At 42.5% G+C, this 3,396-nt stretch overlaps 1 pseudogene; it reads left to right on the top strand.

Annotated features, from left to right (window-relative positions):
- The first annotated feature begins 809 nt into the window (after positions 1-809).
- Positions 810-2,440, top strand: LOC710058 (ornithine aminotransferase, mitochondrial-like; annotated as a pseudogene).
- Positions 2,441-3,396: the final 956 nt, after the last annotated feature.

Raw genomic sequence — 3,396 nt, 5'->3', positions numbered from 1 at the left:
TGATCCCAGGAGTTCGAGGCTGCAGTGAGCTATAATTGCCCCACTGCACTCCAGCCTGGATGACAAGGTGTCAAAAAAGATTATATGTTTTACCCTTTTTACTTGGGAATAATATAGATTTATGGGAAATTGCAAAAATAGTACAGAGATGTCCCATATACCCTTTACTCAGTTTCCTCTATACTATAGCAGTGTAAAAATACTATAGTACAATATCAAAACCAGGAAATTGACAGTGGTCAATTGACACTAGTGTGTATAGTCCTATGCCTTTTTATCCCATGTGTAGACTCCTGTAACCAACACCATAATCAAGACACAGAACATGGCTGCACTTTGTAGATGTCGCATGTCCCGGGTGGTCCTCAGGCACTGTCAGATTTTGGACTCTCTGAAGATCGTCCCTGGATCTTGGGTTAAAAATCTGTATTCTAGTCTGAACCATGGGAAGAAAAAAATAGTCGATCTGTGGTTTTTCTACTTGAAGGACACAATGTTTTCCAAACTAGCACCTTTGCAGAGATTTGCTGAACTTAGTGGTGGAGCTCATTCTTCAGTGGCTTCTGCTATATCTGTTGCAACTAAAAAAACAATCCAGACTGTGCGCAGTGGCTCACGCCTGTAATCCCAGCAATTTGGGAGGCCAAGGCGGGCAGATCACCTGAGGTTGGGAGTTCGAGACCAGCCTGGCCAACATGGAGAAACCCCCATCTCTACTAAAAGTACAAAATTAGCCCAGTACTGTGGTGCATGCCTGTAATCCCAGCTACTTGGGAGGCTGAGGCAGGAGAATTGCTTGAAACCGGGAGGCAGAGGTTGCAGTGAGCCGAGATTGCGCCATTGCACTACAGCCTGGGCAACAAGAGCGAAACTCCGTCTCCAAACAAACAAACAAAAAAACCCCAAAGAAAACAGTCCAAGGACCTCCAACTTCTGATTACATTTTTGAAAGGGAATCTAAGTGTGGTGCACACAATTACCCTCCTTTACCTGTAGCCCTGGAGAGAGGAAAATGTATTTACTTATGGGATATAGAAGGCAGAAAATATTTTGACTTCCTGAGTTCTTACAGTGCTGTCAACCAAGGGCATTGTCACCCCAAGATTGTGAATGCGCTAAGAGTTAAGGGAACAAATTGACCTTAACCTCTAGAGCTTTCTATAATAACGTACTTGGTGAATATGAGGAGTATATTACTAAACTTTTCAACTACCACAAAGTTCTTCCTATGAATACAGGAATGGAAGCTGGAGAGACTGCCTGTAAAGTAGCTCATAGGCGGGACTATACAGTGAAGGACATTCAGAAACACAAAGCAAAGGTTGTTTTAGCAGCTGGAAACTTTTGGGGTAGGACATTGTCTGCTATCTCTAGTTCCACAGACCCGACCAGTTACGATGGTTTTGGACCATTTATGCCGGGATTTGACGTCATTCCCTGCAATGATCTGCCTGCACTGGAGCGTGCTTTTCAGAATCCCAAAGTGGCTGTGTTCATGGTAGAACCAATTCAGGGTGAAGCGAGTGTGTTGCAGATCCAGGTTACCTAATGGGAGTGCGAGAGTTCTGCACCAGGCACCAGATCTATATATTGCTGATGAAATACAGTCAGGATTGGCCAGAACTGGTAGATGGCTGGCTGTTGATCATGAAGATGTCAGACCTGACATAGTCCTCCTTGGAAGGGCCCTTTCTGGGGGCTGATACTCTGTGTCGGTGGTGCTGTGGGACGATGACATAATGCTGACCATTAAGCTAGGGGAATATGGGTCCACATACGGTGGCAATCCACTAGGCTGCCAAGTGGGCATTGCAGTCCTTGAGGTTTTAGAAGAAAACCTTGCTGAAAATGCAGAAAAAATGGGTATTATCTTGATAAATGAACCCATGAAGCTACCTTCTAATGTTGTAACTGCCGTAAGAGGAAAATAATTATTTTATTTATTTATTTATTTGAGTCAGAGGTTCACTCTGGTTGCCCAGGATGGAGTGTAATGGCGTGATATCGGCTCACTATAACCTCTGCCTCATGGGTTCAAATGATTCTCCTGCCTCAGCCTCCTGAGTAGCTGGGATTACAGGCACGCGCCACTATGCCTGACTAATTTTTGTATTTTTGGTAGAGATGGGATTTTGCCATGTTGATCAAGCTGGTCTCAAACTCCTGACCTCAGGTGACCCACCTGCCTCTGCCTCCCAAAGTGTTGGGATTACAGGCGTGAGTCACTGTGCCCGGTGAGGAAAAGAATTATTAAACGCTATTGTTATTAAAGAAACCAAAGATTGTGATGCTTGGAAGGTGTGTCTACAACTTCAAGATTATGGACTTCTGGCCAAGCCAACCCATGGTGACATCATCAAGTTTCACCTCTGCTGGGGTCAAGGAGGATGAGATTTGAGAGTTGAGTGAAATCATTAACAAGGCCATCTTGTCGTTCTGAGGGTAACAGCTGTTTTCAGTGGTCCCTGGGAGCTGGCTGGAGAGAGGTGGTCTTGTAAAAGCTCTGCTCTTAATGCGGGCACATTCCACTCCCATGTGTCTTCAAAACCGTTTTTTGGAATATATATTTTTTTCCGTTGATACATAATAGAAGAACGTTTATGAACCTGCTGTTTGCTTTGTAATGTAAGAGAATGTAATGGCATCTATATTCAGTAAAAGTGTTTTGATGTGCATGTGTACTTTCTAAGATGAAAGGCATCTATGTATACAGACAGCCTTTAAATCACATCCTTCAGTATACTTTATATATGTTTTCATAATTTCCTTGCTGGTATAAATGTTTTGTATTTGAAAAAGTTATCTCTAGTGTATTACATAAAAGGCTTTACCTTATAAAGTCAAATCATTGTTATCATTGAATTTTAGGAAGAATGAATGGTTAAGCATACATAAAATACTAATATTAAGTAAACGTCATGTTGGCCAACATCAGGATGTATTCTATGGATGTCATTATTTTCAGTTAAGAATTAGTGTTTAAAATTCCTAAATTGTTTGAGTGCTTGATTATAATTTGTAAAAAAAAGTTTAACATTTCTTTGAATTTAAAATAAAGCTTATATTAAAAAAAAAAAAAAAGGATACAGTACATGGCCGGGTGCAGTGGTTCATGCCTGTAGTTCCAGCACTTTGGGAGGCCAAGGTGGGCAGATCACTTGAGGTCAGGAGTTTGAGACCAGCCTGGCCAACATGGAGAAATCCCCTCTCTACTAAAAACGCAAAAATTAGCCAGGCATGGTGGCACGCACTTGTAATCCCAGCTACATGGGAGGCTGAGACAGGAGAATCGCTTGAACCCGAGAGGCAGAGGTTGCAGTGAGCAGAGATCGTGCCACTGCACTCCAGCCTGGGAGACAGAGCAAAACTCTGTCTCAAAAAAGTTACAAACCATTT

This window comes from Macaca mulatta, chromosome X, assembly GCF_049350105.2.
Source record: "Macaca mulatta isolate MMU2019108-1 chromosome X, T2T-MMU8v2.0, whole genome shotgun sequence".
Classification (NCBI taxonomy): Eukaryota; Metazoa; Chordata; class Mammalia; order Primates; family Cercopithecidae; genus Macaca; species Macaca mulatta.
The sequence above is the reverse complement of the archived record's forward strand: the minus strand, read 5'-3'. Positions and strand labels throughout refer to the sequence as shown.